Consider the following 12,837-nt stretch of genomic DNA (forward strand, 5'->3'; position numbering starts at 1 on the left):
TTTTACATATCATGGCCCGTCTGCTGCTCTAATTTATCTCTCTCCTTCTGCCAGCCACCACGTGGCATGTAGAGGTATGATCTAGAAACACTAAACTGCACTGAACTTTAAGTCAGAATTACCTGGGAAGTGCCATGGGTAGTTTTGCTGTGACTTGCAGGCATATGACTTCTTTTTGGCAGTGCAGTAGTGCTATTGAAGCATTTTTGCAGCATTCTTACAGCCCTTTATCGTAGTTTTCATAGGCTTTCTTCAGGCTCTGTAGCTCCTGGCAGAAGATCCTCCTTTCTGAATCCCATCTGTTCAGCGTCCTCAGCTGAGGCATCCTTCATTAAGGCCTTGTTCCTTGCAGATTCCCTTCTGGATGCTCCTGTTCCCCATCAGATCTTGCAGTCTTCATCCTAATGTCATCGGAGCACCTTCTCATCTGAAGTCATGGCTACTCTTCATTTTCCTGCCATTGCCCTGTTACTTGCTCCCCAGGACTCTTGAGACATGGGTTAAGGAGAAACCAAAAAGCAAACAAAGCTGCCAGTGGACTTTTTAACATTCTGTTGCCTTGGGAATGGGTCTGGGTCTTGCACTTCACTGTTTTCTTTGCTAGCGCCCAACTTTCCATCACATTTTAACATGGGAACAGTTAAACAGCATAAATAGCAAACAGGTTCACATGCCTAAGCACTTCCAGATGCCAGGGCAGGTAATGCTTTGAAATGTCTTTTAAATGAGTGCTGAGTTTTGACCTGCAGGATAAATGCTGACTGGCAATGACACAAATAATACCGATCTTGAAAATTATCCCAAATTATCCCCACCAGTCGTAATGGTGGTAACAGCTCAGAGACCTGCACCCTAATGAAGCCAATTTCCTGCCAGGATACTGTAGAGCCCTGCAGTTACTGTCACTGACTTGTACCTTGAATTACCATGTCTTTGATAATTGTCCAGGCTCCCTCATCTACGTCTAAGCACAAAATTATTGGTTTTAATTTGTTATCTGTTAATACATTCATGTTTCAGCTGCATCTGATCTCTGCATCCTCTTGCACTGGACCTAAGGAGCTAAGTGCTGTATGTTCAGCATTGTTCATGCAGAGCTTTTTCCTTTGGTACGCTTTCCTCATGCAGGGATTTTGCAGCTGGTCTTTGCAGGATGGAGGTGTCCGTTTTCCCTCCCTCTCCCTCTGATTACAAGTCTCTTTTTGAGGAGGATGGTGCTTGTCTTACTGCGAGAACAGCACTACCAAAGGCGTAATGTACTTAGTTCAGTGGTGCTTAGATATATATCTCTGTTACGACTGCAGGTCCTGCTGTCCAAACAGCTTGGATGCCTCCAGTACACTTAGGAAAATAATTGGGACAGGGTGTTTTTTGTGTCCTTTCAGGAAGAAAATTCTTCAGAACTACTCACACTTGAATACAGCCTGTAGATCTGAGCAGATCAAACTGTTACTGGTGTAAGGATAATTTTGTCTGTGAAACTGGGGAAAGGAGGTGGAGTGAAAACCTTGATCCCACTTCTGGATCCTTTGGGAGGACTTTAGAAATCTTGGCATCAAACTCTGCCTCCTTCCAAATCCAATAAACTCTTGAGGGACAATTTCTATAGAAATTTTCATTATCTCCACACTCCAAAAATTCCTTTGTGTGTTTCTTTTTTTTTTTTTTTTTTTTTTTTCTGCTGAGAATGAATATTGCATCTTCCACAGGAGAGAAGTTAATAAGCAAAAACCTGAGATCTGTGTGTGGGATAAACCAGTGAGCTGGACCATACGCTCCAGTATTCCACAGCATGATCGAATAGTATTTCTAGTAACTGTTTACAAATGCTTGCTTCTCGGAAAATGTCTTCTATATGTGGGCAAGGAATTAAAATACTAGTTTAAAATTATTATGAGAGAGATCACTTCACTTTGTGCTGAGTGATAACAAACATCCAACGTAATTTTAGAGCTCTCCCTTCCTCTGGCTGTTAATATTAAAAGTTTAATACTAAAATAGAATTTTAAAGGAATTATTCTGCCTTTACTGCATTCTGTCTGCTCCCACTTTCTCCTCCAATAGCTGTAGGAGACCTTCCCTAATCTTTCCAATTAACTCGGTATTTCCTGTAAGGCTAACACTGAAGAGGGTAAGAAAGGAGTGTAAAGCGAGGAAAGACATCTGTCAACTATTGGAAATACTTTCCGTGTTAGAAATTGAAGGGAGCCCACACTGAAGCCAGATGATCCGACGAGAAGAACAATTGCAGCGTTGGCTTGAAAAGAATGTGGGTGATTTGTTATAGCTGTCCTCACAGTAGGCACTTGGTTGTCATGTTCATATGAGAATACCTTGGAGATATGCTAAACACATATCCTGTTCCCATCAGGAGTGCTGAAGGGCCAGAACAGGCAAGGTTTGACTTGCATTTTCTGGAAGACATAAATTATCATTTTTTACTAAATCTCCATCTTTTCAAATCCTTCTCATTCCTCTCTGCCGTCCCACGACTAATTTAAAGCAAGCAGTGAAGAGTTTGCGTGTTGTGTAGGCACTTGAAAGTGTATGTTTTACCAACGATGGAAACTCCTGATTGACCCTTTTTGGGGGTGAGGCTGTGTGCAGAAAGTTTGTAATGGTCTGGTTTTGACTATAAGCTTTATATAATAGGTCAGTGGAGACCCATCTTGGTAACACTGCAGTAAAAATAGGAAACACTTTCTGGGGAGGAGAGACCTAGCATTTCAATTGATCTAACACATAAGCTCTTGGATTGTTGTTTGCTTGTTTTAGTTTTTGGTTTATTCTGAAGTTTGCAAGTGGCTCTAGTGTAGCCCAAAACCAAGCTGGAACAACAGTTCAGCTTTGTGAGCCAGGACACGTTTTAACAGGAGAATGGGTCTGCAGCTTTCCAGGGCTGTCCCGCTTCCCCGCTCCTCCTTGCCTGACCCAAAGTAAATTAATTCTAGATGCAGAGAGAAAGAACCAGCTTCATCCTCCTAAAAGGCAGAAAATGTGATTTCATTGTGATAGTTTCTGCACCATTTGGTGTCCTTCTCCCTTCCCTCATCTGATCAAAGACCAGCTTTTTAGCAATCTCTCACCACCCCCATCTGCAGAAAGAGACCTATGGATTAGTCAAGACATGGCCTCACCGGTTTGACATTATCCTCTCAAATTCTCCTGCACTTCATCTCCCTCATTATGCCAGGCTCCAGGAAATCAGAAGAAACTTCTGTGAACAGCTGGATTAGTTTTAAGGGCAGAGTATCACAAGATCAACAACTGGAAGTTTACATTTCGTGAATCATTTGATTTACCCAGTCACCCTGGCAACGAGCCCAATAACTCTTATTCCATAATGGCCTGCCAGTGAAGATGTCAGGGGATGGTGACTGCGTTAGTAGCTCCTTTGTTATCTTTGTGCTTAGTCATGATGCTTGAATTTGGCTACGTTAATTTCTAACACTAATTCACGACAGTCCTTCCTCTCTAAATTTTGGTGGTGGATGTTACTGTGGGATGAGAAAAGGACAATTGTGGCCATCGTTGCTGGATGTTTAGGTCCCTCAGAGCAGCCTGTGCTCTGGATCTCATGGAAAAAGAGCAGCCTTGCCCAAGGGAGCCCAGCAGTGCCCAGTCGTATCCAGTTTGAGAGTTTGAACCAATCCAGGATTACCCTTGAAAGCACCATATCTCTGTAGCTGTGTCTTTCCCAGCTGGCTAAAGCACAGAAGCTATTTTAAATAGAAACCTTTTATGAAAACTGTTCAATATGTTCTCTTTCAAAGGGTCAAACATGCATCATCTGTGCTTTTTCCCTCTCGAGCTGTGTCTTTCATTCTGGCATTTAATAGGGATGGACCCAGAAAGGGCAGGAAGCAGTGCACTCTGGGTTTTCCCACGTCAGTCTATGCCTGGAGAAGGCACTGTGTCCATCATGAGCATCATTTGTCCTATAAAAGTTTCACCTTTTCCTATGAACATTGTCTTCTCTCAGTCCATTGACCGCTGCTGGTTACGCTGACCTGTGCTCTTTGGTGGCACATCCTGGCCATGAGCAATTCCAGCCCCTGCCTCCATCCTTGGGTTTTAAACTCCTCCCTGCCTTGCACGTCTCCCAAGTCCGGCCTCGTGACATATGTGCTATTTGCAGAAAATGTTTGTCAAGACCAGGTGGTTGAAAGTAAAAATGCCAACAGATCTGCCTTTTGTAACTGTGCAAGCAGCTTGTTAAAATTAGTCACAGGCTAAGCTGCAGTACATCTGTGCTGTCAGCCGTCCAGAGAGCCATCGATACCGCCCGCTCCCACTGCGCCAGCCCCAGATGGGAGTTGTGCTGCTAACCCGATCTTCGGCTCTGCTCTAGCATGGGCTGAAGTCATTCCCAGTGCCTTTTTTTCCTCCTCCAGTTCACAAACCTTTGCCCAAATTTAGCCGTGAGCCTCCTTCTAAATGCATAAACAGTTGTGTGCCCTGAGTTTCAGATACCCGTGGACAGAGCATCCCAAAACAAAACCTGGGAAATCTTGACATTGACGTTTGTTTTAGAAGAATTGGTACTTGGCTGTTCTGAAAAGTTTTGGGGTGTTTTTTTTTGTTTTCACTTAATTGAACAAGGGTTGTGATTTCCAAGGCCTTTTGGGGAGTGAGGTACCTAGCTGTCACTGGAGGTTTTATTAAATTTAGGTCCAACTCCCATTTTCTGCTTGAGAAAACTGCAATACAAAATTCCTATCTGGCGCTCTGCTGCTGTACAGCCGTCTATAGGAAAGCATCAAATCATCTGGTAATTAATAGCTGTCCCCTGTGTCTAGCAGGAGTCATCTGTTCCCGCTCTCTGTGTAGCACCCAGCGCCAACAGCCTTTGGGGACAGTACCCCAGCGAGTGACACGTGGGGTCGAGGTGGCCGAGGCGTGCTGGCGGGTCAGTGCCGTGCCTCGAACCCTCCGCTTCCCCATCGGGAGCTGCCTTTGATGCACGTCCAAAAAAACCCGCTTGATTTGGCTTCTTCAGATCCATCGTGCTTAACTGCTCTATCAACATGCCCCACTGTACAAACACATAAACATTTTGCACGTCTGTCCTTGAGCCAAGGCTCTCATATTTCTTTGCGTCCTACCTCCAATGACTTCTCCCGACATGCTGTAACCGATGCCTGCGCTCGCCCTGCCCCGCATTCCCACTGCCATCCATGGGCATGTGGCCCCATCCTGCTCAGCTTGGGAATTGCTGCTCCTTCTCTCCTGCAGCAAGAAACATGAGAGTTTTATTCTCCCACCCTTAAAACAGGGATTCTCATGAGTTTGACCAAGTTTTCTTGCACCACCAGCAATGGACCTAACAGTCCATGCTGGGAAAGTGGAGAACATTCCTCTGGCTTTGCCTGTTTCGGAGCACATTTGGTGCTGACTTCCAGGCATTTTGCACATAATTCCCTGCCTGTGTGAAAGCCCAACATTGTGCCGGGAGGACATGAACACAGAACCTTTGTGCTCAGGGTATTATGCTTTCCCCGCGCACATGCTCTCTGCTCACACATGCCGTCTGGCCAGCCCTTGTAGCCGGGTCTCTTGCATACCACGCTTTCCTATGGAATTTGGATTCAAATGTGAAAATTCTCCACCACACAATAAAAGTGGCATTTCCATGCCCTTTAGCACATCAGTCTTTTCTTGTGAATAGAGCCCTGAGTTCTTTGGCTTTTGCCGTATGGAACAATTGATCCCTTCATTTCACTTGCCAACAGTAATCAGTTTCTTCTAGCCATAAATTTTAGCCATTTTTTTTTTTTTTTTCCCCTTTTTTGGGGGGCATGGAGGGGAATAAAGTAATAAAAAGAGACAGCCATAAAGTAGGCAGCTGTTACTAGTCAGATCTTGGTCTGGGAAAGAAGCAAAGCAAATATCAGCCTGACTTTTATCTGTTGCTGTCTGCTGACGTTTAGCTATCAGGACAGGTTGTTCTATGATGGTTCCTGCTGCCTGTGTTCCTGCTTTCTCTGTAATGATTGGCCATGTGGAGTGTTGCTATACTTAATCTAAAGAAATAACTACTTTTAAGCCCTCCGTGGGCTTTAGTGGTTGTTGGAGAAAGTCAGATAATAGTCTAAGTGGGCAAAGCAGTAGCGAGACAATAGTTTTTTTTACGATGGGATTTTTCTATTTGGTGTCATTATTTGTTTGCCTGTTCTTTGCCTTGCATCGACAGACTGCTTGCGTGTTTTGCCAAGGCTTTCCTTTCCTGTGCCTTGTAGTATCTATTTTTAAAGGAGGACCTCGGTGCTCCTTGCTCTGGTTGATTGCAGTGAGCTGCTGGTTTTGTGCTGGGTGACACTGGAGAAGCTCCCCAGAGCACTATGGCATCCTAACGACTACCTCAGCCTGCAAACTCTCCCTCTCCTCTCTTGAGTGAACAGTGCTGGGGACCACGTGTGTTTTGCTTTCCTCCTGTCTGCAGCTGAGGCAAAAAGGGATGGGAAATGCCAAGGAAAACAATTACCCCATCCCCTCCAAAAACGAGTGCCACAGAGCTTACTTTATAGGACCTGCTTTCTCCTAAACCTAGAGTGTGTCTTGAGGATGAGTTTGTTTGAAATATGTTTGTCCTGGAGGGATATTTTCTATCTATATGACCCAGTACAGTAAGAGTTGCACAATTCTCTTGTGGTTTACTGTAAACCGCGAGCACTTGCCTCTTCTGGGCTTGGGAAGGGTAGAGCGGCTTTGAAATTGCTGATAAAATTGTTCTGCAAGGGAATTTGATCTTGCTCAGTTTCCTTCCTCTGCCTGCTCACTGCTCCATGCTGCTGGTATCAGAGGAGGAGGGTGGGGGCCTCTGTCACAATCATCTTATTAGAGAAAACATGGCAGAGTTAGGGTCCAATCCCTTGGAATTACAAAAGAAAACCTCCTGCGGCTCTGGGAGGGAGGAACAGTGGCCAGCAGGTCAAAGGAGGTGATTCTGCCCCTCTACTTTTCTCTCGTGAGACCCCACCTGGAGGTGCATCCAGCTCTGGGGCTCCCGACATAAGAAATTCATGAACCTGCTTTGAGAGGAGGCCACAAAGATGCTCAGGGGGCTGGAGCACCCCCCTGTGAGGACAGGCTGAGAGAGCTGGGGGTGTTCAGCCTGGAGAAGAGAAGGCTCCGGGGAGACCTTAGAGCGGCCTCCCAGTACTGGAAGGGGCGACAGGAAAGATGGGGAGGGATGCTTGATTAGGGGCTGTAGGGACAGGACAAGGGGTAATGGTTTTAAACTGAGAGAGAGCAGATTTAGTTTAGATGTAATGAAGAAATTCTTCCCTGTGAGGGGGGTGAGGCCCTGGCACAGGTTGCCCAGAGAAGCTGTGGCTGCCCCCTCCCTGGAAGGGTTCAAGGCCAGGTTGGACGGGGCTTTGGGCAGCCTGGGCTAGTGGAAGGTGTCCCTGCCCATGGCTGGGGGCTTGGAACTGGATGGTCTTTAAGGTCCCTTCCAACCCAAACCATTCTGTGATTCTATGAATGTCTTACTTGGGACCAGCCTGCACCTCTGCAGCTGCTGCTCCAGTGACAACCGGGAGGCATTAAATGGGTATCTGATGGAGCCTGGTCATGCTGAGTGGCTTGCAGAGCAACCTGAAAACCCTGCTGCAGAAAGAGTTTCTCCTTCCCCTGCAGTTGCAGATTTGCAGACATTTGCTTTCTCCTTAGCAGGATTTTGATTCCTACAAAGCTCTTCCAAAACTGATGTCATCTGGGCAGAGACCTGCCAGATTTACTGACCTTTTTGACATGCTCCCAATATCTACATCCCCTGGGGACTCTGTGAGATGACGTGTGCTGTGGCTAAAGGCCATGGGGCTGCTGGCCCTCGAGCAGGGTGCTCAGCTCACAGGCTGCCCTGGGAGAGCCAACCCCAAAGTCTGCACTCCAGCTCCCCCTGAGCCTGGCTAATTCTCTCTCACTGAAAGCACTTTATTTTTCTAATAACAATTTACATCTACATTTTGATTTTTTGGAGAGGGCTTAGGTTCCTTTCCACCATCCCCACTGAGGACTGGAAAGAAATATATATATATTTTAACCCCCCTAGATTTGGCAGGGTCATCCCTTTCCAGCACTGTCCCTGTGGGCTGGATTTGTACATCATGTGCCAACATCCAACTGCGGTACAGCTACAGTATCACCTTGTTTCCATCAGTTCAGTATGAGGCACTAAACCCTTTTTTTCAATCTTGGATAAACCAGGACCACCAAAGAAGGCTGTAGTCATGAGAGAAGTCACCAGATGCTTTCTCTTGAGGAAATATCCATTTCAATGTTTTGTGTAACCATGAGTCTTATCTCATTTTAAATGCTGTGCTGGTGTTCACAGTAACATTGCATGTCTCCCAGAAGTCCCCCTTGGAGGACAACGTCATCACCAGCCACACTTAGTAGAGATGGGTGGTTCTTGAACACAAGTGTGAAGCAGCTGGACCAGCCAGAGCAAGGGGCGAGTCTAAGGCCAGAAACATCTCTGAGGCATTGTGGTTGTCAAAAAAGGTTAGAGTTTTCTGTGGACGTTTCATGCACAAAAGCAGCATTTCAGACCCTGTTTCAGAATCCTGTTCCAGATCTTGACAGGGCAGAACCACCTTGACTGAGCGATGGCTTTCCACCTTCAGATGCACAAAGCTTGAAACATATTTTTGAAGCAAGATGGGCTTTTTTGCTGTCCATACCAGGCATCTGCCTGTGCATGAAGCTGCAGGAGCTGCCTTCTGACCATGTTTGTGCAGGGTCTGGTTTGAGAAAGGACCCCCTCAGATGGATCTCCAAAATGCTGCTGACACCCAGAGAAGATTAACAAACTCAAGGGAAGGCCAGAAATAATATATACAGCCCCTACTCACATTCTTGTCATGATCAGTTAAAAAAAATAAATACATATAACTGTCAGTCTACCACAAGTGAACACAGTTGTATTATCTGCTCTACTTTCTGATTTATTTGTTAAAGTATAGCAGAGCACTTATGCTCTACACAGCTAATAGTTGCTCTTTCACGAGCAGCAGAAATGCTTACGCATTCCAGTAGTTAAATGATGCAATATCCAGGTGGATATTTAATGGCCCATGGCAAATCTGGAATGACACAGCAGACACCATAAATATCTTCACTTGAACAGATAGAACAAAACCTTTTTTATGAAAGCAGGTCCAATTTTTTTCCACGTGCTGGCCATATTTTTAAAATACCCTTTAAAAACAGCCTGGGGAATCATCCCTGTCCTCTCTGCAGCCTGATCCTTTCCGAGCTCTTCAGGATGTGGAGCCCATGGTACTGCAAGCAAAGGAGCTCTTTCCTATCAAACAGATACTTGGCATTTCTTTGACATAGAAAAAAATGCAGAAGTTCATTCATGCAAATATATTCAGTGAAACTCCTCGGGCCTATATGCATTTATGTTTTTTGCATAATACTGGAGGGTTTTCTAAGCATGTGCTTCTGCTTATAGGTAACTGCTGTCTTGGTTAGGGCAAGTTGTTGCAGGATGTCAAGGCTGGCAGTCACTCGTGGCACTGCTGTGGGCACTCCTGTGCCACCAGTGTCCTTCAGCAAGAAGATGTTGTCCTGCAGACTCAAGACAGACCTGAACAGTGCCCACATGGATGTGCCTGAGCATCTTCCCTGAGCCTTGTTATTGTCATGTTACATATAACATGCTGCAAAGGGGCAGGTGAATCATTGAAGGGAAGGATTCCCTTCATTTGTTTTTAAAGGAAGGTTTTGGAAGGTCTGGAGCTCTTGTGAACTGAGACTGAACATGTTGGATCTTTGCTTTTTAAAAATCCTCATGCTTCATTTTGTTACCCTTCAGGTTTGAGTGTATTTTCGGCCAGCATTAAAAGGAAACTTCAAAACCAGTAAAGTTTGTTAAAAAGAAGTCTGAGTAACTGAAAAGCAAAACTGAAAAGCAGACTATTTTATTTTTGAATCAAGAAAAATGATGTTATGTGTTGAAGACTTTATTTGAAGTTTTTCAAAGGGTAGGGAGGAGAGGTGAGTGTTTTCCTGAAACATTCCTTCTGGTTTAAGATGAATAGGTATTTTTAAGTTATTTTATTTAGTTACTCATTGACTTAAAACCTGTTGATTTTCTTGACTCCGTAACTAAAACAGTAGTGTGGCATCCTCAGTTTGATACTTAGCTTGTGGAGATGTTATTTCCAAGTGCATAGTAGACCCCAACACTGATGCAAACAGACAACGGTTGGGTCATTACCAAGGACATCCGAAAATTCTGATCTAAAAAAGCCAGAGAAGTGGGTGAAGGGCAGAGCAGGGTGGGGGGTTGGAGTTTGCAGATCCTGCTGGCCACAGTCACTAGGGCAGTGCTGTGAAGGTCCCAGAGATCCTGCTAAAGGGACGGAGGTTTTTCCATCCCTTGAATGCTGGGGTTCTGCAAGGTTTTGGCACTGCTTTACGTAGGCTTTGATCCCTTGTGGAGTGCATGACAGACCCCATGTGTAACTGTTCCCAAACAGGCTATAAAGATTCAAAAGAATGTATCTACTGCTACTGTCCTTGTTTATGGGCCTATTTTTGTGTATTTTTTTCCAAAACATTTAGAAAGCAGTAGGATTTCATTAGTGATACATGTGTGCCTCGGAGACAGCTACTGAGTCTGGTGGAAACACCATTGTCTCTTTAAAAGAGTGCTTTGGACAATAAGGTATTAACTAACCTGTTAGATTTAACAACACACGCTGCCAAGATATCTTTGGAGACATTTTTCAAGACAGACAAGTCTAAAATGCAGCACACTCAGCTTAATAGACTATACACAACTATACTCCTTCCCACACCTTCCCTCTCTAAAAGTGCTCTTCATTCTTTTAAATGCATCCTTTATTCATAAACAGTGAAGAACTTGTCAATTTGTCATGGTGTCTACATCCCCTTCTCCTCCCTCCAGTTAAATCCTTATTATAGGCTAACAGAACTGATTTTTATCTGTTTTTAACCACTTATCCTTTCTGGTATTTTGCAGTCACTTTTACTGATACTCATGTGTTTATTTCTGTTTAATCTCTAGTGTCAAAGCACTAGAAATCTCTCTTGGTCTTGAGTTATGGGATACTTGTCTCTACAACAAATTAATGAATGATGTAATCACAGCTGCATCTTGGACTAGCCTGCCTGAAAATGCCTCCGCAGCGCTCTCCAGACGTGACCACGTTGCATTTGCCCCGCGAAAAAGCCCGAGCTCAGGCCAAGCATCAATAGGAGAGCCTCGCCGATGCGCATGCAGGCACGTGCGATTGCTCCATCCAGCAAGGATCTAGCGACTGCTCCAAGGAGGTCGTGCCCCGGGTCCCCAGTGGGATTCTGGGTTTGTCCTGGGAGTGGATCTGTCTGATGGCAGATCTCTGTTTGGAGCAGTGGGGGAAATGTCCTGGAAGCCACTCAACCTCCCCAGCAGCGATGCTTTCCTTATGGCTTTGAACTTGTAAACGCTTCTCTCCCCCGGCAAACTTTAATGTTTCACTCTATTGTATGGAAATGTTATGTTGCTTTGCAAAACAGAGAGGATTCTTTTTTTTTTTTTTTTTTTTTTTTTCATTAAACGTAGACAAAACAACCCTGTTTTCCATGAGCTAATTCTATGAAACACGAGACATATTTCAAGTGATGTTTTCCCCCCAAAATCTAGACTGAAGCAGATGCTCCCTTGGAAAATTTAAGCCTGAATAGTTGAACTTTGGCAACAGCAATTGAAAAACCAGTGCCTTGTCATGGAAAGCATCTTACAACTGCAACCACTGAAAAGTGCTACATAAAATACACCTGGGGAAGTCATTTACAGTGCTGGGGAGGCTGTACAAATGAATGAACGGAGAAGAATATCTTCAGGCATGTGGTTTTCTCCTTCCTTTTGGACTGTATACAGTCTTCCACTGGCCAATGGGGCTGGGGGCCACCGGGGCAGCCCAGCAGCAACCAAGCCATGCTTTTGTTATCTGGGGAAGCATTAGCAGACATTACAGTGACACACAGCCCTGGCCTTGGCTTGGCCAACATCCCATTTGCTTCACCTCCTCTGCGGTTAGCAGCTGCTTGCTTCTTCTTACCTTCCTTAAAAATGTAATTTCCCATAAAACCATCTAAGAGTGCAGATGTGAAGTCATCTGTGCGTGGGGTCTGCTGCAAGGGCAGCTGGGACAGCCCCTCTGGAGTGTGGTTTGGTACCGAACTGCCCTATTTAACCACATCTAGGAGAGATGCTCAGACTTTCCAGGCACCTCTGGACCAGCCCAAAGGCACCAAGGACAGTGGCCAGACATAATTTAAGAGATTTTTTTTTTTTTTTTTTTTTTTAGTTCGCTCAACTTCACTGATGACTTCCTTTTGCTCGTCTTTCTGTTTTCCTGCTCTCCCCTTTCCTCATTAGTAACAGTGTGGCCCCTTCCGGGGCATGTCTGCCTGGCTGGGAAGACTTGAATTTCCATTACTAATGTCCATCTCGTGTTCATCAGGTCCCATACACAATTCTCCCTTTGTATTCCCAAAGTGTTAAATTGCGTTTATTATACCAGACACCAAGAGAATATCGGCTAAGCACTTGATGGATAATTGTATTTCTTATATTTTTCCCTTTTTACTCCTGTACGAGATATTTGCTTGGCGAAAAGACCTCTGCATTTTTATCCAGTTTTCCTCCTGCTGTGACAGAACTGTGTTCTCATTACTCATTCGGTTTTTATCTTTTATGGCAATGAATTTAGGGGGGTTTTGGCCATGAACTCATTTGTTCTGTCTTTGCCCCAATTAGCTCACATTTTCTTTTCCTTCACTTCCTGCAAGAACATCTTCTCCTACAAAAACTCC

This window comes from Athene noctua, chromosome 10, assembly GCF_965140245.1.
Source record: "Athene noctua chromosome 10, bAthNoc1.hap1.1, whole genome shotgun sequence".
NCBI classification, from domain to species: Eukaryota; Metazoa; Chordata; class Aves; order Strigiformes; family Strigidae; genus Athene; species Athene noctua.